This window comes from Helianthus annuus, chromosome 10, assembly GCF_002127325.2.
Source record: "Helianthus annuus cultivar XRQ/B chromosome 10, HanXRQr2.0-SUNRISE, whole genome shotgun sequence".
Taxonomy (NCBI): Eukaryota; Viridiplantae; Streptophyta; class Magnoliopsida; order Asterales; family Asteraceae; genus Helianthus; species Helianthus annuus.
Window position 1 is genome coordinate 156103705 of NC_035442.2, and position 23517 is coordinate 156127221.

The following is a 23517-nucleotide window of genomic DNA, read 5'->3' on the forward strand; positions in this document are numbered from 1 at the left end:
TACCACTAATCTGACTACATCTGCATCAACACGTGAACTTGAAAACGACTGCTACCGACTCGCAATCACGCAGTTGCGACTCGCAACCACAGCGTGATGACTCGAGACCACGCGGTTGCGACTCGCAACCATAGCAGGACAAGCCGAAACCACAGGTTACGAGTCCCGTTGCGACTCGAGACCTCAGCATGATGAACCGAGACTACGGTTGCGACACCGGTTGCGACTCGCAACCATCCATAATCAACACACAGCATGACTCGAGACCATGCTTGCGAGTCCGGTTGCGACTCGAGACCACACTTTTTGGGCCTTAGTTAATGGGCCAGACTGATGGGCTTCTGTGTTAACTGCTTTTACGTGTTTGGGCCTAAGTAGTTGGGCTGAACTTGTGAACCGTATGTGCTACTGTTGACTGTTAACTGTTACTACTAAACGTGCTTGCCAAACGTGTTGAACATTTGTGCACTACTTGGTTCGAATCTGATTATATGTGATATCCGTGTTAGGACGTTATTGACTACTTGCGACTTGATTGACTTTCTGTGTTTGACTGCCGAGCAAACCAAGGTGAGTTCACACCCTTTACAAAGCATGGGATTCCCTGGGTTGGGAACGGGGTTAAGGAACGTGGGTTCCTCGTCTACCATTGGGTAGGACGTCAGTGGTTCAGGAATGTGATTCCTCGTCCGGATGGACGGATAAACGTACTAGACTAAAACTCTATCACGAAGTCCCTCCTTTTTGTATCGACTAATCGCCGGGCCAATGGCGAGCGGGTCATTAGTTAGATAGCGCTATTTAGGTCTGACAAGCCTCACACCGTGCCGCAGAGGACGGGCGTGAACTAATGGATCTGGGGCACGTCAATGATGATAGACATTGATGTTTTCAGGGCACATAAACATGACTACAGTCAGCAATCGATACGGTAACGGGTCTAGTATACACATGGGGTAGCCCCCACGGCTGGAGAGCCAGATGATACACATGGGGTAGCCCCCACGGCTGGAGAGCCAGATGATACACATGGGGTAGCCCCCACGGCTGGAGAGCCAGATGATACACATGGGGTAGCCCCCACGGCTGGAGAGCCAGATGATACACATGGGGTAGCCCCCACGGCTGGAGAGCCAGATGATACACATGGGGTAGCCCCCACGGTTGGAGAGCCAGATGATGTACATGGGGTAGCCCCCACGGCCGGAGTGCCGGAGTAACTGGGAATGAACTGGTCACGTCTTTTTTAAACTATGGGGTAACCCCCACGGCAGGATGCCAGATAAAGTAAACTGTTTTCGAAACAACTAAAACGAACGCCCACCCGTGAACTCACTCAACTAGTTGTTGACTCGTTACTACATGCTTTGCAGGACCATAGGTACTCAGTGGGAGCTTGCATGGAGGAGGATCGTTGTGGGACAGGGATTGCTACAAGACTATGTTAAACTTGAAACTTTTGGAACTTATGTTACAACTTTAAACTTATGCTTCCGCTTGTAACTTAAACTTATTTGTTTTGGAACACCAATCGTGATGGTTAAACTTTTATAACTACTTATATGCTTGTTCAGTATGATTGGTGGCTGGATCCTGGTCAGTCACGCCTCCAAGCGGTAGTACTCCGCAGGTGGGATTTTGGGGGTGTGACAGATTGGTATCAGAGCCATTGGTTATAGTGAACTTGGTTTTAATAAAGGAGAAACGTTTTTGTTAAAACCAGACTATAACCGGAACAGTGCTCAACGGTCCACAACGACACTTCGCTCCTCATGCAAGGCTCGACGTTCTAGGTAATATGATGTATGTATATTGCCTACTTGTTAGTTGCGTAGTACATTGCTCATGGTATGCTTGATTAGTATAGCTACTGTTGTATGAACACGTGTGTGCTTACTCTGTCCTACTATCGTGCTTTCGCGAACCTCTCTCACACGTATTACTCTTGTTATGAAGAAACATGTCTGGACGCGTTAACATGACACAAGCCCAGTTGACGGCTTTGATCAACGAGCGAGTTGCCGCAGCGCTCGCAGCTGCACACGCAGGAAGTATATCCTGCAGTCCGAAATTGTTCTAGGATCATTTGGATCCTACTCTCGTGAACCAACCTTTGTGTTAAACTCTGTCTTTTCTTTCACCTACCTTAGGTCAGTATGCTCAGGCACCGGTGTGCACTTTTAAGACCTTTATGGACTGTCGACCCACGACTTTTAGCGGCACTGAAGGAGCAGTAGGTCTCCTACACTGGTTTGAGAAACTGGAGTCTGTGTTCGAAATGTGCGAATGCCCTGAAGCGCGCAGGGTGAAGTATGCTACTGGTACTCTCGAGGGTTTGGCCCTCACGTGGTGGAATGCTCAAGTGCAGATGTTAGGGTTGGTTGCTGCCAACGCCACCCCATGGGAAAACTTCAAGGAAATGATCAGGGAGGAATACTGCAGTCGTGACGACATTCACAAACTGGAAGATGAGTTCTACAATCTTAAGATGTCGGGGTCAGAAATTGAGGCATACACTAAGAGATCGCATGAGCTTGCCTTGTTGTGTCCTACTATGGTGGACCCTCCGTATAAGCGAATTGAACTCTATCTCAAGGGCTTGGTGCCAGAGATCCAAAGTCATGTGACTTCAGCGAACTTGACTACTATCCAGCAGGTTGTACAGTTGGCTCACCGTCTTACTGACCAAGCGGTGGAGCAGAACAAGTTACCGAAGCGTATAGGTGCTGCAACTACTTCTGGTGCTTCTAGTGGGGATAAACGAAAATGGGATGGAACTTCAAGCAGGGGTTCAACTTCAGTGCAAACTCAGTCTCAGCAGAGAAAGACGGATGATCACAAAAGCCCCAGTCAGCAATCGTCTGGTGGTCAAAGTCATGGTGGGTACAAAGGAAATCACCCCAAGTGCAATCGTTGTAGCCTACACCGCAGTGGGCCATGCACCAGGGGCAACTGTCATCGATGCAACAAGCCTGGTCATGTTGCAAAAGATTGCAGGAGCGCATATCCCGTCAATCAGAATCGTCAGCAACCTCAGCAGAACCAGCGACAGCAGCAGGGTAACAACAAAGGGTGTTTTCAGTGTGGAGCTGAAGGTCACTTCAAGAAAGATTGTCCCCAACTGAACCAGAACAACAACAATAATCAGGGGAATGGTAACAATGGGAACAACAACAATGGTGCTAGGGGACGTGTGTTCGTGATTGGCCAAGGTGAAGCAAGGAATGATCCCAACGTGGTGACGGGTAAGTTCCTTCTCGACGACTTTTATGTTACAGTCTTATTTGATTCGGGTGCCGATACTAGTTATGTGTCACTAGAAGTTAGTAAGATGCTTAAGCGTATTCCTACACCCCTGAGCGACAAGCACACTGTAGAGCTAGCTAATGGTAAGAGTTTGGAAGCCTCTCACGTAGTCAAGGGTTGCCAGCTTATTCTCGCTAACCAGACTTTCTCTATCGATCTTATTCCTATTGTCTGGGGTAGTTTCGACGTTGTCATTGGGATGGATTGGTTATCCCAACACCGAGCAGAGATTCTTTGCAACGAGAAGATCGTTCGTATTCCTGGTTTAGGTAGTGAACCTCTCATGATTCGTGGCGACAAGAGAAGTGCTGTTGAGAACATCATCTCTCTTCTTAAGGCTCAGAAATGCTTACGAAAGGGCCACACTGCGATTTTGGCTCTAGTTACTGATACCACAGAGAAGGAGAAGAAGCTAGAGGATTTTCCGGTTGTACGCGACTATCCTGAGGTATTCCCTGAGGAATTACCTGGTCTTCCGCCCCATCGCCAAGTCGAGTTTCAGATTGATCTAGCTCCTGGAGCCGCGCCTGTAGCCCGTGCACCTTATCGTTTAGCGCCATCAGAATTGGAAGAACTCTCCACGCAACTACAAGAACTCTTAGATAAAGGTTTTATTCGTCCTAGCTCATCGCCTTGGGGAGCTCCAGTGTTATTTGTGAAGAAGAAGGATGGTACCTTCAGAATGTGTATCGACTATCGCGAGCTCAACAAAGTGACTGTGAAGAATCGTTATCCTCTACCGCGTATTGACGACTTGTTCGACCAGTTGCAGGGGTCGAGTTACTACTCAAAGATCGATCTGAGATCGGGATATCACCAGTTGAGAGTTCGGGAAGAGGATGTCTCTAAAACGGCCTTTAGGACTCGATATGGGCACTATGAGTTTTTGGTCATGCCGTTTGGGCTGACGAACGCACCGGCAGTTTTTATGGATTTGATGAATCGAGTGTGCAAGCCGTACCTGGACAAGTTTGTTATAGTCTTCATCGACGACATCCTGATCTATTCTAAGAGCAAAGAAGAGCACGAACAACATCTACGACTTATTTTGGAACTCCTTCGGAAGGAACAGCTTTACGCAAAATTCTCGAAATGCGACTTCTGGCTTCGTGAAGTCCATTTCCTAGGGCATGTGGTGAACAAGGATGGGATTCACGTTGATCCATCCAAAGTAGACTCTATTAAGAACTGGCCTGCGCCTCGCACACCAAAGGAGATTCGCCAATTCTTGGGATTGGCAGGTTACTACAGGAGGTTCATTAAGGATTTTTCTAAGATCGCGCAGCCTCTCACCTTGCTAACGCAGAAAGGCGTTGTTTATCATTGGGGAAATGCACAAGAGTTAGCTTTTCAGCATCTAAAGGATAGACTTTGTAGTGCACCTATCCTTTCACTGCCAGAGGGCACAGAAGATTTTGTGGTTTACTGTGATGCATCAATTCAAGGTCTTGGTTGTGTATTGATGCAACGAGATAAAGTCATAGCTTACGCCTCACGACAACTTAAAGTTCACGAGAAGAACTACACTACGCATGATTTAGAGCTGGGAGCTGTTGTTTTTGCACTTAAGTTATGGCGGCATTACCTGTACGGAACCAAGTGCGCCATCTACACCGACCACAGAAGTTTAGAACACATATTCAAGCAGAAGGAACTGAATATGCGGCAGCGACGATGGGTTGAGCTGCTGAATGATTACGAATGCTCTATCAGGTATCACCCGGGCAAGGCCAATGTTGTGGCAGACGCCCTCAGTCGGAAGGACACTACGCCTAAGCGCGTAAGAGCTTTACAACTCACGATACATTCTAGTCTACCTTCGCAAATACGAGCTGCTCAGATAGAAGCACTGAAACCAAAGAACGTTAGAGCAGAAGCTCTACGCGGGTCAAGGCAACGCTTAGAACAGAAGGAAGACGGTGCTTATTATGTAACAGGACGCATTTGGGTCCCACTCTATGGCGACTTACGAGAACTTGTGATGGATGAAGCGCACAAATCTCGCTACTCGGTACACCCTGGTTCGGACAAGATGTACCACGATATCAAAACTACGTATTGGTGGCCTAGCATGAAGGCCCACATAGCAACCTACGTCAGCAAGTGTTTGACTTGTGCGCGAGTCAAGACAGAATATCAGAAACCTTCAGGCCTACTTCAGCAACCAGAGATACCACAATGGAAATGGGAGCAAATTTCCATGGATTTCGTTACTGGCTTACCTAGATCACAGCGCGGGAACGATACTATCTGGGTGATCGTGGATCGACTCACAAAATCCGCACACTTCTTGGCAATCAAAGAAACAGATAAATTCTCCACTCTAGCGGAAATATACCTCAAGGAAGTTGTTTCGAGGCACGGGGTGCCCACTTCTATTATCTCTGATCGAGATGCACGTTTTACTTCGGAACTGTGGCAGGCAATGCACAAGTCTTTTGGCTCACGTTTAGATATGAGCACAGCGTATCACCCACAGACGGACGGGCAGTCCGAGCGAACTATTCAGACATTAGAAGACATGCTTCGCGCTTGTGTAATCGACTTTGGCAACAGCTGGGAAAGGCATCTGCCACTCGTGGAATTCTCGTATAATAACAGCTACCACACCAGCATTAAAGCTGCTCCGTTTGAGGCATTGTACGGACGTAAATGCCGGTCACCCCTCTGTTGGGCAGAGGTGGGGGATAGTCAGATCACTGGTCCAGAACATGTGGTAGACACTACTGAGCGGATTGCTCAAATACGACAACGCATGGCGGCCGCTCGTGACCGTCAGAAGGCCTACGCCGATAAGGGCAGGAAACCACTTGAGCTCCAGGTTGGGGAGCGGGTATTACTCAAAGTCTCACCCTGGAAGGGTGTGGTTCGTTTTGGTAAACGCGGCAAACTCAACCCACGGTACGTTGGACCTTTTGAAATTCTTGAGAAAATAGGCAAGGTGGCCTACAGACTGAAATTACCAGCAGAACTCGGTGCAGTTCACAACGTTTTCCATGTGTCGAATCTGAAGAAGTGTCTGTCAGATGAGACGCACGTAGTTCCTCTGAAGGAACTCACGATCGACGAACAGTTGAAATTCGTCGAAGAACCTGTCGAAATCACGGACCGGGATGTTAAGGTCCTCAAGAGCACTAGAATACCTCTTGTACGAGTTCGTTGGAACTCACGTCGCGGCCCAGAGTTTACCTGGGAGCGCGAAGATCGGATGAAACAAAAGTATCCCCAACTGTTTGAGAACAGTACAAACGCTACTGAGGCTGAAGCTACGGAATTTCGGGACGAAATTCCAGATCAACGGGGGGTGGATGTGACACCCCAGGATAACCGGGAAAACCTTGCAACCTAACTAGCTTCCTCAGTGAGTGCCATCAAATTTCGGGACGAAATTTCTTTCAACTTGGGGATGATGTGACAACTCGAAATTTAGAACCTTTCGTTGTAACTTGCTTGTACGTTATGTGACTAGTTAAAATGATAACGTGAACCTTTTTATGTGATAAGTGCTTTGTATATGTGTACGTGTTATATGCGAACCGAGAACCCGACACGAAACAACAAGGACCCGACTCGAGACCATGAGGTCTCGAGTGAATAGTGAACGAACGGGCCTTTGGGCCGAGAACCTAGTGGCCGGTTGGGCCTTTGGGCCGTAAACCCACTCGAAACCCATGAAGGGTGTACACACTTGGAACTTTGACTATAAATACACTACCTTAGTCATTTCTACCACTTTGTTGAACAAGAACACACACACACACTTCTATCTTCTCTCCCACTAGAACTCTAGCACACAAACACACCTCCAAGACTCTCGGATCTAATCGGCTAGCACAAGAACACTCGGGTTTGGAACTTCGGATCGGCACACACACACACATCACCAACCGGTTAGTATCTATCATGTTATGGTTGATTTTGTTGTGTTTTGTGATGCATGAACAAGATGATGTTTATGGTTAGAAATTACATGATGTTCTTGATGTTTATGATGATTCTAATATGCACAATGTTGATAACCGGTTAACATATATTATATGGTAAGATGTGATATTTTGTGTCTAGATGAAGTTTGAACCACTTATGTTAGTGAACATGAAATCGGGTTGCACTTGTTATGAAATCGGACATGTATGAAAACCGAGTTGTGTGTTATGTTTAGTGTTTTGATGCTTGTTCATAGTTGTGGTTGATATAAGTGTTAAAAATGTTATGAACTTGATGAAGATGGGTTTGAATGTGTGAAGAACACTTTGAATGATAGTTAAGATATGAAAACCCTTGTGATTTTGATCCACTTTGACCAATAACCTGATTAGGAAAACATGTTAGTGAAATGCTATTGGTAGTTTCCTGATTTGGGCCTGATTATATTGTACCACTAATCTGACTACATCTGCATCAACACGTGAACTTGAAAACGACTGCTACCGACTCGCAATCACGCAGTTGCGACTCGCAACCACAGCGTGATGACTCGAGACCACGCGGTTGCGACTCGCAACCATAGCAGGACAAGCCGAAACCACAGGTTACGAGTCCCGTTGCGACTCGAGACCTCAGCATGATGAACCGAGACTACGGTTGCGACACCGGTTGCGACTCGCAACCATCCATAATCAACACACAGCATGACTCGAGACCATGCTTGCGAGTCCGGTTGCGACTCGAGACCACACTTTTTGGGCCTTAGTTAATGGGCCAGACTGATGGGCTTCTGTGTTAACTGCTTTTACGTGTTTGGGCCTAAGTAGTTGGGCTGAACTTGTGAACCGTATGTGCTACTGTTGACTGTTAACTGTTACTACTAAACGTGCTTGCCAAACGTGTTGAACATTTGTGCACTACTTGGTTCGAATCTGATTATATGTGATATCCGTGTTAGGACGTTATTGACTACTTGCGACTTGATTGACTTTCTGTGTTTGACTGCCGAGCAAACCAAGGTGAGTTCACACCCTTTACAAAGCATGGGATTCCCTGGGTTGGGAACGGGGTTAAGGAACGTGGGTTCCTCGTCTACCATTGGGTAGGACGTCAGTGGTTCAGGAATGTGATTCCTCGTCCGGATGGACGGATAAACGTACTAGACTAAAACTCTATCACGAAGTCCCTCCTTTTTGTATCGACTAATCGCCGGGCCAATGGCGAGCGGGTCATTAGTTAGATAGCGCTATTTAGGTCTGACAAGCCTCACACCGTGCCGCAGAGGACGGGCGTGAACTAATGGATCTGGGGCACGTCAATGATGATAGACATTGATGTTTTCAGGGCACATAAACATGACTACAGTCAGCAATCGATACGGTAACGGGTCTAGTATACACATGGGGTAGCCCCCACGGCTGGAGAGCCAGATGATACACATGGGGTAGCCCCCACGGCTGGAGAGCCAGATGATACACATGGGGTAGCCCCCACGGCTGGAGAGCCAGATGATACACATGGGGTAGCCCCCACGGCTGGAGAGCCAGATGATACACATGGGGTAGCCCCCACGGCTGGAGAGCCAGATGATACACATGGGGTAGCCCCCACGGTTGGAGAGCCAGATGATGTACATGGGGTAGCCCCCACGGCCGGAGTGCCGGAGTAACTGGGAATGAACTGGTCACGTCTTTTTTAAACTATGGGGTAACCCCCACGGCAGGATGCCAGATAAAGTAAACTGTTTTCGAAACAACTAAAACGAACGCCCACCCGTGAACTCACTCAACTAGTTGTTGACTCGTTACTACATGCTTTGCAGGACCATAGGTACTCAGTGGGAGCTTGCATGGAGGAGGATCGTTGTGGGACAGGGATTGCTACAAGACTATGTTAAACTTGAAACTTTTGGAACTTATGTTACAACTTTAAACTTATGCTTCCGCTTGTAACTTAAACTTATTTGTTTTGGAACACCAATCGTGATGGTTAAACTTTTATAACTACTTATATGCTTGTTCAGTATGATTGGTGGCTGGATCCTGGTCAGTCACGCCTCCAAGCGGTAGTACTCCGCAGGTGGGATTTTGGGGGTGTGACACCATAGCCGACGAATTTTTAGCTCTTGTTAAACTTGGTACATGGTCTTTAGTACTTCAAATGTGAATACTAATGTTATTGTTTGCAATTTATTTACATATTAAAGGACCAAAATGGTGATATCCCTCAATACAAGCCTCGTTTTGTTGCAAAGGGATCTTGACAACTATCGAGGGTCGACTTTCATGAAACTTTTAGTCCCATTTTCAAACTTACCACCACTAGAGTGGTTCTAACCCTTGTTGCTATAAAACACACTTCGTTAACTAGATGCTCACAATGCCTTTTTACATATTGGCCTTAAAGGGATGGTCTAACCCCCCCCCCCCGTACAACTACATGCCTTCATTCATCCTAAGCATCCGGATCATGTTTATGGTCTCAAACATGCCATATAGGGGTGGTTTTATCACGTGTCCATGCTTTTTATAGACTAGCATTATCGGATCCAAGATAGATCCGTCCATGTTCACCTATAAGTATGGCAACACTCTTATTTACTTGTTTATGTTTATGGTATTAATGTCATTGGTAATGGTATCAAGCTATCAAGCGGGTTATATAACATCTCAGCGATGACTTAGCTAGACAATCATGATTACTTTCTCGGTGTTGTAATAGTTTCCCAGGGACAAAAATCGTTATATCTTAAAAGAATACATCTTATAGGTCCTTTAATGAGTGAGTTGCTGGTATTTCATATTGTAAACTCGTTTATTCTTGAAAGAGCACTTCATGTGTCTTATCGCTTGGGGACAACCCACTATTCTCGGACCCTATTAAGTACATCAGCTAGCTAGTTGATGCTCTTTTATATGTTACTCTCGAGAGACTAGATAGTACATTTCGGTCAGAAAATCTACCGGTGTAAGACCCATATTGACTTAAAACATGTAATTTTATAAAAGATATGAATTAATGTAAATAGAATGCAAATACGTAACGATCCGAAATTCTAGGATAATTTAAAATTTACAAGTATTTCAAATGTTTCGACATATTAACATAGTTCGATTTGATAAACAATTTAAATCAAAATGCGGAAGCTTGAACTTCGGTTGTGTTCGGTTCATCCATTAGGCTTGATCATCACCCATAAGGTCCTAGCTATCACCTATACACGAATAACAACTCATATGTTAGTTATATGTTGCCTAGACATGGATTCGTAACTCAAAAATATCAAACAAACGAACAAAATCATTTTTTTGTGGAACCCGCCGTAAGCTACGGCTGATGTACCGTAACTTACGGCACCCATACTCAACTCTGGGCAGAAAATGCCAACCGTAGGTTACGGTTTGGGATGCTCAGCAGCTTTTCCAACTTTTCCCTTTATACGAAAACTGGCATAACTTTTTGTACGCTTATCCGTTTAACCCCACCTTTGTTTCTATGTGATCGTAAATTGATCGCCCATATCTTAGCTTCAAAATCCGCCTTCTGGGATCTTGAATTCTTATGTTTCTTGATTATGGCTTAATATTAAATTATGCCATTAATTCACTCATTATCATATTTAGCCATTTTCTATGGTGAGGATCTATTCCTTACAGATTTCAACCCTCTTCTGGGTTTTCTAAACATGCATTTACGCTCCCATTATCTGGGTTGCCTATGCGCATTTATTTTGACCCGTTTGATTTCTTTAACCAAACCAAACTTATTTTGACCCATATTTATTTTCACCATTCGTAACTTGCATTTCCACTTTATAATCTTTATTCATCCATCATCACATGTCCAATTGTGATGGATTATGATAGGTAAATTATTATATTCCCATTCCACCCTAAAGTTTGATATTTTTACAAAAATGGCCCATTAGGTATCATTTAGCCAAAATGATTTAAACCTTCCCACTCTATATCACTGGAAAGATTATTCAAGTTATAAAACTCATATTTAAACTACCCTTAAGGGTCATTTGTCTGGTTTGCAAATTAAGGGCGTTTTGGTCAACTTTAGTCCTTTTTACGATGGCGGACTTCTAAAAAACATATTTTGACCAAGTGAGCACCTTAAGCCCATGTTCTATTTAAATTCATTATGTTTCCTAAGAACATAATGTCTACAGTTTAAATTAATAGATATACCTCTCTTTAGGTAATCCTATTTTCACCCATGACTCGTTTAACTCTCATCGGACCATAAGTCCTCAATAAGAGTTTGACCCATTACACATACCTGGATCGGGTCAAAGCAATGACCCGTTTTAATACCTCATCATATTAGTTGCTAATAACAATGCAATCTCATACGCTATTTGTCACACCCCCAAAATACCACATGCGGAAACCCCCGTAAGGCGTGTGACGTACTAGGATCCAAGCCACCAATCACACTGAACTCGTAAATATAATTAAATAAAACTTTCATTCATTAATTTAAAGTGTTACAACATTACATATCATACATCGTATACAGCGAAAGCATGATTCATTGGTTAAGTGTTTCGTAAAACAAGTGTATATAAACCATTAAGCTTGTATTGCGATTCCATGTATCTCGACCCATGACCACTCCAGCCTCCCAGACAGCAAGTTCCAAATGATATAAGCCTATAGACCTGCAAGCATGCAGACAAGTGTGTCAGACGACGCTGGTGAGTTCAAAGTTTGTTAACGCCTTTTAGTTACCAAATGTGTGTTTGAAACAGTTCAACGTTTTGTTTTGATGTTGTTATTAAGTCAATTACCGTATGTGGCTACTAGATGTGTTTGCCCAAACCCTAATGCCTCTATCAAAGCATTGGTCAAGTGGTCAAGGTAAATAGTTCACGCCCGTCCATTCTGGCCCGGTGTGAGGGTGCCAAACCTAATAGCGCTATCAACTAAATACCTCGTTGCTTTCTCAGCAACACGGTAGATGTAAGGGGTCTTATAAGATAGATTCCGAGTTCAATAACCAACATCCCAGTTTAACAGTTTACCCAGCATTCCTTCCCGGAACGTTTACCAGATGTCCCAAACCACCGGGACACATGCTTAGAAAAGTGCAGTGAACTCACCTTTGATTAGCTCGGTAGACTTAATTACTCGTATAACAACAGTCGTTAACCAAGCCCTATGATAATTACACATAACAATCAGTTTGCATACAAGCACAACACGTATCATTTCACATTTATTTATCAGACAGTGCACAAGAATACAAGTATTGACATTCATCACCCCATACACCAGTCTTAACAATTAAACATGTTGTGCGACAATTCATTAGCCATGCATGGCCTAGAAAGCATAAAACCCAACAAGTGTGCGGTCCGTTTACACATGTGCGGTTCAACTGACTCGGGACCCGACAGAAAATGTATGACTCAGCAGGCCTCGCAGCCCATGCTACTAAGCGAATGTGTGTGACCCACTACTGCTATACAATCCAATCCGCATAGGCAGCCCAAATAATTCGAGTGGCAGCCCACAGAAAGGCAACCCACTTAACTTTGACCCAATCTCTTATGAACCTTCGGCCCAATCCCTTTACAATAACCCTCGGTCCACCAATCAACACCCCTAATCCACATGTTTCATGTATATGTCTAACCTACTGTTGATCATCACCAACATATGAAATCATCATTCAACCTTGGAAGTGCATGAGCACTATTTACCTCAATCCTCAAAGAGTCAACAAGATAATTCGTTCCCTTATCTTACTGTGAATATCACCTTTGTTCATCAGAATATATACCCACTATCAATACCTCACCTAAAAGAAACAATATTAAATCATCTCAAACATATTTATTATCATGGTTTACATATGATGGCCGACAACTGCATTCCTAGACTTAATCCTATTGGGCCGCCATTTTCAATGAATCCACATGCAAACTGAATAGTGAAACATATAATTGTGAAACATGTAATTATGATATAGCATGAAACTTGGTTACAATTGGACCAAACATTGCATTTAATACTATGAATATAACAAGAACCCAAATCGATATGCAAGCAGTTGACATCATCATCATCATACCTCGACATATATACATATATTTATACATGGTTCAATACAGTTTGCATATATTATGTGCCACTTGATCGCTTACTTAACCACTACAAAGCATATTCATCATATAACTTATAATCAATATCAAATATTATCACCAAATAGTTACTCATCAAACTTCATTCAATAACACATATAATCAAATAATCAATATCATGCAGATATGAATAACAATAGACGAAAACCACTAACCAAGACTCTAATCGAATGAGATGCTAACTCGAATGGGGGGGGGGATTCACGCTAGAACGAGGGGTCCTCTTGGCTGTCGTCGATCGTCCTTCTCGCCGCCATCGATCATCCCTTTTTCTGCCGCCAATCGTCGAATGGAACCAGGACAGTTAGGGTTTTCCAACAAACGTGTTTTGTGAGATTATGAGAGCCTAGTGTGCATGAGATCGGATAAATGAGTCAGACCCACTTGGACCTCGCTTCAGGCTCTAGGAAACTGGACTGAGAATAAGCAGGTATCACAAGGAAGGTGTTCGGCCCGCACACCATGTGTGCGGCCCCTTTGCTGTTTCATTCTATTGGGCCAAAGATGAGGGTTTATTGACTTTCATTATGAATCCTTTACATGACTTTGTTTTATGGCCAATAAAGTGTTTTGTACCATCCATTGGTTAAAAGTCCATCCTATGTTATTATTCAACGGATTAGGGCTGATGGAACTGAGAGCGGGGTGAGGTTTAGGTTTTTATAATATATAACACGCAACAATTGATATGACTACACACTCACTAAGTGTGTGGTTGTCCTGACTTGTTTAGCACTTAACGTACAATAACGTACATTACACAACCATTAATAATCGGGTACAACCAAGTTAATCAATTGGCGTTTGTCCAAATGACATAGCATACACCTAGTTGTAGCATAGAATAGAACGTGAAATACAACGGTACGAGCTAGGTGTTAAAAGATCAAGCGATACCAGCCTTGAAAGCACGAGTTATCACATCATCCCAAACTTGAAAGAAATTTCGTCCCGAAATTTGTCAAGTAATCCAAAAGCGGCGACGTGTCGAATCAGGATGACTGTGGATTTCCCTCGGGTGCCACACTATTCTTCCTTGTGAGCATAAGACTCGACAAGCAAACATTAGTCGTTATTGTCAAATGGTGATAACATCACCATTTGACCCATTTGACTTAAACGATCAAACATTTTTGTATATATTTTGAAATGGTATTTATTTACCCTTTCACGCATTTGATCCATTACGGCTTTTTACCATACGGCCACATTTCCGTAAGTCATTTACTTACGCGTTTGACCCATCATCGCTTATACCATAGGGTGACTTTTCAAAACTCAATGTTATTCGTCAAGACGTAACCAAATTACCATTTTATCCCCTTTACTACCAAATACGGTTTCTTACCATTTTTACTTGTTCCGACCCGTATCAGTTCGTGTCGGAACGTCATATTTCAAGGACTTATTTCAAATACTAAGTCACCTCGTTCTTAACTATGTACATGAATAAATATACCATTTTAAAGATGTAAGCTTTACTTACCATGCATCCAATTATGTTTTTCCCTCGTACTTGATCCAGTTGCCCGCTTCTTTCCCAAGCTTCCACCTAACTTGACAAGCGTCAAACTGTCATTTATAATTCGCACGATGGTTAGATTAGTCATCATTAATCACGACTATTCCACCTTACGGATTTATATCAAAATTCTCATTCAATCTTATTATAGGTCAGTTTGATTTTTAAAAGTCAATTGCCTATTTACACATACAATCCCACAAATAAGTTCAACAACTCATTTAGGCATTTCGATAATTACCCGGTAGGCGCTATTTTTAGGCCACTACTTTAACTACATTCATCAACTTAGTTCATGTGATTTTTAACATCATGTTAACATAATTTATATTCGATGTATGTTAGTTTACCTTTCTTTATATAAGAACATAGGGATTGTTTCATCACCATGAAACAACCCATTGCATCATGTGTATGAAAATTATTCATTTATCAAACTTAACCAAAGACTTTAGCCATTCATATACACATGATGATTTCAAACATATCTTAACATGAATATATCATCAATTTCCTCTTATCATACAAAACCCATTTCATGGCAAGTATGAACATGAACTCAAACTCATTGATTGTTCAGTTATCTTCCTATTACTATCATTCATGATGATTATAAACATAAGTATATCAAAAAATTAATCATATTATCAAAATCCACTTCATAATCTACTTGTTAATCACTTACAAGTAAGTAACTTTACATCAAGTATTTCATAATTTCATTATATCTAACGAAATTAAGCATACACATACACCTAATTTCATCTTTGGATCATAATCCAACAACCTAATTGCAAGTATTCTACCTATCTCAATTCATGACCTTCACCAATCTAGGTTTTTAAACATACCTTATGATCCCCTCGTCTAGGTGATCGATAATTTCTGTTCATGCACAAATTTGGGGTCTAATTTCTCCTTCAATTTTGATGATCTTTGAAGAACAAGGGTTTGCCTTGTTTTGTTCTCCTGATAATCGACCTACACACACATACACACTATGTGTGTTATGTGTTATTTTTTTGTTTATAAAACTTAAGTTTCCTTTAGACAACATTGGTCCCTCAAGTTTAGTTTTGTTTAAATCCCCATATAACACTTACTAACAATTAACTATTATCATAACTAGGTTTACATATTCCTAGTCAAATTAATTAAATTTGGGTGTTACAACCCGATTAAATTTAAGTCCCACTCACCCAAGCCTTTTATGAACTTTTACTTGCTACAATGTATTTGTTCACTTTATATAACGTTAGCTCTGATTTTTTAAAATCCTAACGCTTATCCGGTCCACTTTTATCACTAATAGTATTTTACCCATCTTTAATATTAACGGGGTTTAACTACTAAACCCGTTTTTGGGGTGTTACAAGTCTATCCCCCTTAAAGAGGTTTCGTCCCCGAAACCTTTCTTACATAGTTCTTTGGGTTAAACCCAATGGACTTGGTTTCTTTTTCTACTTGAGTATTGCTAATATTTTAATTATTAAGTAATCTTACCTGGAAGGTGTGGTAATGTATTTCGGGCTCCAAGGTGCATGCGCCCTTCATGTGTAAGGCCTCATGGGCTGTTACTTTCATCTTGTATCCCTTATCTTTATTGATTATTTGATCGAGTCGCCATTCGGTTACTCGGTCACCTACATCTGTTAACATGCTTATTCCACGTTAATTCTATAATGAAAAGCGTAGCAAATACGTTTTTAATCTAAATTTGACCTTGACCGATCTTGGCGGTTAGACTTATTAGTCACCGGTTACCTTATACCTTATCGTCCGGGTATATCAACATTGCCTTCACGAGGCTTACAAGCATTCATGACCTCAGTCCTATAGTTTGTATCACAAGGAATTCATATACCATGATATTTTTTTCTTGACTGTGATCGTATCACGTCATGTTTAAGTTTATATCAGTCTTTTTGTTTTCAAACATTTTCCTTTCGAATTTATCATCTTGCGCCTATTGGTGTCAAGACCTGTTTCTTTTAAATTTTAAACATTTCCAATTTCCTCTCATACTATTTATGTTTGTCAAAACGTTGTTACTAAAACTGAATTTTAGTTTAACGTTTTCTATTTTACTTATGTCAATTACTCATGTCAAGCAGTAAATAAGCACGTCTTCTTTTATTGTTCTTGTTTTACGCGGGGTATCATATCTGGTTCCCTCGCTTTTCTTAAGTAGCACGTAAGCCCTTTCGCTTAGCCTCGTAAGCTATTTCTTTAGGCTTTCACCTCTTTATGGTGAGGCCTCTATGGTCCATTTCTTTCTATTCGTGACCCGAGGGTCATTTTGGTCCCGTAGATCTTTACACTGTTTATAACCCAAAAGTTATGGTGATCTCGTAGATCATACCTTTACTCGTGTCATTCTTTATATATTTGGTATCAAAGCACCCCTTTTATGTTTGAAAATCATTTATTTTCATGTTTGAGACCATTAACTTTGCCTGTAGTCCATGACTACGATCGTTTTCCTTTCGAGCAATATTTCTGCTCCTATAACCCATTACCCGAGCATATTATTTTGTAATTCACGCTCGCATTACCCGGTTTGCACTTACATTTCATTACAACCCATTTTAAAGAATGTTCACTCAAGAGTTGAAATGTTCACCTATCAGTAGGAATGTTCACTGAATAGTTAAACCCATTTTAAAGAATGTTCACCCATCTTTCTATTATGACTCATTACCCGAGTCTTTTGACTTTTAGTCCGCGTTCCCGTTACTCGGTTTACGCTTATATTCAAAATTTTACCCATCAACCGGGTTCGTACCGAAGTCGTTATTCACGCACCCATTACGGTATGCGTTGAGACTTCATTTTGACCCGTTTGGTTATTCGTATGAAATCCTCAACCCGTTCAACCTTACAAAGTTGAACATATTTATTTCGAATTCCTTGCGCGAATTCATCATCTTTTAGTCACAACTCATTTTTCGAGTATTTTGACTTTTAATCCGCGTTCCCGTTTCTCGGTTTACGCATATATTTGAAATCCTACCCATCAACAGGGTATTTTACCGAAGTCATTATTAATGCAAATATTCCTGTTCGTTTTGACCTGTTTGGTTTTCTTAGCGAAATCTATCGCTTTTACTCAACCAAACATTTATTCTTATTCAACCCGTTTGACTTGTTCGTGTGAAATCCATCACTTGTGAACAATTAAACTTTTATTCTTTATTCAACCCGTTTGACTTGTTCGTGTGAAATCCATCACTTATGAACAATCAAACTTCATTCTTTATTTGACTTGTTTGACTTGTTCGTGTGAATTCCATAACTTATGAACAATCAAACTTTATTCTTTATTTGACCCGTTTGGGATCCTTTTTAATTCGTCCCATTAGCCTCGTCTTTACTACATTGGACGTAAATGCGCTCATTATAAGAAGTTCATGGTATCATGTGTTTACTACTTACTTGGCCAAGGTAAGCAATCAACACATGGTACGCATGACCTTATTATAATTATCACATTACTTCCCATGTAAGTAAATTCTCGATTCATTTACATTTTTATGATTTTATTTGGTAAAACCTTGTTTAATTGTTATTTAACAATTATTAGTTTTACCCGTTTTATCCTCAAAACATATAGAATGTTTTCCTTTTTATAAAACATTTATACAATCACATTCGTTAATGTGATCATAATAAAATTTTTATTGATAATGTCTACTTGGATGGTCACCCCCATTCAGGTTTCTAAACCTGAATTCTTTTATTGTTTTGTTATTCACGATTGTGAATAATACGTACTTCTACTTAATTTCTCTTGGAAACATCATCCTGGATAGGTATCTTATCCAGGTTTTCCAAATTTTATATTCCGTATGCAACAATCAGTCACTACGTATTTGTTGCATATTACTTTTTGTACAATAAATTTAAAACGTGCACCTAGTAGATACTTGCCCTAATGGGCTTTCATTTCCGTTTGACCTTTATTCGATATCGTTACACGATTTAGGTCCTTGGTGAGCATGCTCTACTTGTCATACTTCGGACCATTCCATCGTCATATCCGTAAATCCTTAAACTTTCGCCATCTTCAGATGCGAGCGTCCTTTAACTAAAACGTTCACAACATATTAGTAACATTGAAATTTATAAGCATCCATACTATACGAGGTTTTCTACAATAAATGTAACACAAGTAATTCGCTATTTATACCGGTCTTTGACCAATTTATTCGAGGTAACGTGTGTTCACAAGATAGCCCAATGTGTCGTTTACAACACTTTTAACTATTCTAGACCGATAATATTCATAATAGCTTACCAGATGTCTTGATCAAGCCTTAAACCGAACCAATTTACTCTTTAACATTGAGCTTTGATTACCAACTTGTAAGACCCATATTGACTTAAAACATATATTTTATAAAAGATTTGCATTAATGTAAACATAATGCGAATACGTAATGATCTGAAATTCTAGGATAATTTAAACATTACAAGTATTTCAAATGTTTCGACATATTAACATAGTTCGATTTGATAAACAAGTTAAATCCAAATGTGGAAGCTTGAACTTCGGTTGTGTTCGGTTCATCCATTATGCTTGATCATCACCGGTAAGGTTATAGCTATCACATGTACACGAATAATAACTCATATGTTAGTTATATGGTGCCTAGACATGGATTCGTAACTCAAAAATATCAAACAAACGAACAAAATCAATTTTTTGTGCAACCCGCCATAAGCTATGGCTAATGTACCATAGCTTATGGCACCCATACTCAACTCCGGGCAGAAAATGCCAACCGTAGGTTATGGTTTGGGCTGCTCAGCAGCTTTTCCAACTTTGCCCTTTATACGAAAACTAGCATAACTTTTTGTACGCTTATCCGTTTAACCCCACGTTTGTTTCTACGTGATCGTAAATTGATTGCCCATATCTTAGACTCAAAATCCACCTTCCAAGATCTTGAATTCCTACATTTCTCGATAACGGCATAATATTAAATTATGCTATTAATTGACCCGTTATCATATTTAGCCACATTATCACATTTCTATGGTGAGGATCTATTCCTTACAGATTTCAACCCTCTTCCGGGTTTTCTAAACATGCATTTACGCTCCCATTATCTGGGTTGTGTATGCGCATTTATTTTGACCCATTTGATTTCTTTAACCAAACCAAACTTATTTTGACCCATATTTATTTTCACCATTCATATACACATGATGATTTCAAACATATCTTAACATGAATATATCATCAATTTCCTCTTATCATACAAAACCCATTTCATGGAAAGTATGAACATGAACTCAAGCTCATTGATCGTTCAATTCCTGTTCATGCACGAATTTGGGGTCCAATTTCTCCTTCAATTTTGATGATCTTTGAAGAACGAGGGTTTGCCTTGTTTTTTTCTCCCGAGGATCGACCTGCACACACACACTATGTGTGTTGTGTGTTATTGTTTTTTTTTGTTTATAAAACTTAAGTTTCCTTTTGACAACATTGGCCCCTCAAGTTTAGTTTTGTTTAAATCCTCATATAACACTTACTAACAATTAACCATTATCATAACTAGGTTAAATATTCCTAGTCAAATTAATTAAATTTGGGGTGTTACAACCCGATTCAATTTAAGTCTCACTCACCCGAGTCTTTTATGAACTTTTACTTGCTACAATGTATTTGTTCACTTTAATTAACGTTAGCTCTGATTATTTAAAATCCTAACGCTTATCCGGTCCACTTTTACCACTGATAGTATTTTACCCATTCTTTAATATTAACAGGGTTTAATTACTAAACTCGTTTTTGGGGTGTTACAACCGGTATATAAATGCCCGACCCGAAAATCACAGGTATGTAATCAAATGTATTCTTCTAAATCTAAAAGGCCTCATCGATCATGGTTTACTCATTTGTCACAATAATAGTTCCACACTTTGGGATTTTACCAACATTCACTGGCTAGGTCGATCCTCTCTTCAAGCCTTTTTGCACTTCGATTGGGCTGGTTTCCTCGATGACTGGCAGCCCATCAGCTATTTGATTTACTTTTTGGAAAATAGTCCATAAACCGAGTAATTTCTTTAAAAATAACAGCGGAAGTTTAATACATAGAAAACCAAGTTAATTACAACTTTAGCAATTGTTTTTAACTAAGGACAACATTTTACATAGCGGGATGCTAGTTGTCCATCAGAAAAACCTTCGCCATGAGCCAACCATTATTAGGTCCAGTTAACCTGATGTGAATATAAAAAAATCAGTTATGATGAGTGATTAATTTCATTTAAAAATATTGTTATGTTATCAGTACCAATTAAAAAATTTATTTATTTTTCATTGGAAACGGCATCACCGTAAGAATTTAAAAATTATGAGAGGAAAAAAAAATCTAAATTGGCTATCTTTTATGTCATGTTCCAAACTTTCAAGTAAAAAATATTTGTTTTAGCAAACTAAACTGATACTGATCAAATAACATATGTGACGGTATTTATATTTATGTTTTATGGTTTTCCTACAAAAACAAAGAAGTAGTTGTTATGTTATTACATCAATTTGAAAATTTTGAGAAATAAAAAAAATTGGTTTCACCTTTTGTGTATCATGTTTTTAAAACGATGAATAGACAAGAGATTTTTTTTTACTTTTCAGATGCATGTAAAACACATGTCGCTATCCTTTTAGGTATATCATGACTTTATTCTTTTGGTTTTAGGCGTGCTATATGTGTAACTAAATGAGTACCTAATGAATGCCGACGCGAAGCACATGTGAAGTGTATTATATTGTATGAATGTACGGTAAAATAATATGATACCCTAGAAATTTTATTCTAGATTCGCCACTAATGTGCGCAGTTGGAAATTCAAGAAGTGGTTTCATAACACCTGATAAATGAAACAAGTAGCTTCATAATATTTGAAAACCGAATATGTAATTCGACTAGATTTTAAACGTTTCCAGTTTGATTCAATTTTTAGTTTAGTTGGTCTGAAAATGAATATTGAACATCCCCAGTGTTCAATGTTAAAAAGCAATGAACGAAAAGGAAGTATAGCGTACATACGATGGTATCGAAAGTTGGATCTACATTGGATCTCACCTGAATCGCCATGCTAATGTGCCTTGGATGATCCACATCTAGGGTCAGGCGCCGATGAACACATTGAACTATCCATGTGGCTGAGAGCCCTCACAGCCTAGGCACAACGACGCAATTATGAAGGGCGTGCTCTACCACTAAGCTAATATCCCGTTGTGCGAGCCCCCCACCGGGGGCCCACTATGCCAAAAGCGAGAGAAACTCCATCCCTCTCTTTCCTTTTTTCGGCCCCATGTCACCACAAAGGCGGCATGGGGACGTAAAAGGGGGATCCTATAAACTTGTTCCAACCTGAGATAATAAGCTCATGAGCTTGGTCTTACTTCACTGTCGAGAAACGAAAGAAAACTTCCATCTCCAAGTTTAACTCAGATGTAGCTCCGTTCTTTTTGGGTGGGAAGCAGTTCAAACCAAAATACCCAACAAGCATTAGCTCTCCCTGAAAAGGAGGTGATCCACCCGCACCTTCTAGTACGGCTACCTTGTTACGACTTCACTTCAGTCACTATGGCACACCCAAGGTGCCTATTTGCACACTTTAGGGTTTGTATACGCTACGTATAGGTCTATACGCAACGTATAGGGTTGCATAAAAATCAGTGTCTGACTGATGTCAGTTCTGGCCTAGCTGCTCCTATACGTTGCGTATAGGCCTATATGCGGCAGCGTATATAAGCGTTTTTTTAGAAACATTTATACAATATTAATCGTTTTAGGAAAGTTTTATAAAAAATAAGTTTTCTATTTTAAATAAATAAAAAATTCAGTATTTCTTACAAACTTTTTATACAACATTAATCATTTTTATATGATAAATATCGAATCATATAGGCATAGTATAGGTCACGTATTGACCTCGTATAAGCTTGTAAGTGTGATATCTTATCATATACTATAGTATAGGTCTCATATAGGTGTAGTATCGTATAGTATAGGCCTCGTATAAGCCTCGTATAGAACTATTGATGTAGTATCGTAGGCATATACAAGACCTATAAGGGATCTATACGAGACTTATACTACACTATACGATACTATAGGATACGATATAACACCCGTATAGGCATATGTGTAGCATAGGTCTCGTATAGGACTATAGATGTGGTTATGTCCTGTGTAGGGCTATAGGCATATACAAGACCTATAGGGAACCTATACGAGACTTATACTATACACTATACGATAGGATACGATGCAATATGATATGATACGATACTATAGGATACCATACAACACCTGTATAAGCCTATAGGTGCAGTATAAGTCCTTTATAGGCCTATAGGTGTGTTTTAGGTCCCGTATAGGTCTATAGGTACATACAAAACCTATAGGGGTCCTATACGAGACTTATACTATACACTATACGAAATGATACTATATGATACGATCCTATAGGATACCATACAACACCCGTATAGGCCTATAAGTGTAGTATAGGTCCCGTATAGACCTATATGCATATACAAGACCTATACGAGACTTATACTATACACTATACGGTATGATAC